Here is a 570-nt window from a genome sequence, read left to right as displayed (position 1 = left end):
CCCTCCTACGGCAAAAATATTTTTTTTTTGTTTCTTTATTATTTGAAACAAAATATGTACAATAATATAAATCCATGTTTCATTTGACTACGACTAGTTCATACAAAGAACTATCAAGCAGTTTTGTTACATTTCAGAATACTTATTAGAATTGTCAAGTTGTCAAAGACTTATTGTTAATGATAGTAATCTAAATTATTATTATACTAATTCGGGAGTAGATCTGAAGGCTTTGTTCGTTTAAGTCTCCTCAGCAGGCTAGATGTATTAGACAGATGGTTGACTGTCTCGTTTGGATGCTGTTGTAATCGTTTTTGGTGCTTTAATGCGAACTTTTGGATTACTGCAGCCACAGATTCGATCTTCAAGTCCCGATGGAGGTCAGTATTCCTAATAAACCACGGAGCGTTGACTAAGTTTCTTAAAACTTTGTTTTGAAAGTTTTGAATGATTTGAATAGTGAATTTTGGTGCACATCCCCATAACTGGATTCCATACGTCCACAACGGAGCTAAGACTTGCTTGTATATCATTAATTTGTTGTTTAGAGAGACGGGTGATTTTTTCCCA

This window comes from Teleopsis dalmanni, chromosome 1 (genome assembly GCF_002237135.1).
Source record: "Teleopsis dalmanni isolate 2A chromosome 1, ASM223713v2, whole genome shotgun sequence".
Classification (NCBI taxonomy): Eukaryota; Metazoa; Arthropoda; class Insecta; order Diptera; family Diopsidae; genus Teleopsis; species Teleopsis dalmanni.
This window is presented reverse-complemented; position numbering follows the sequence as displayed.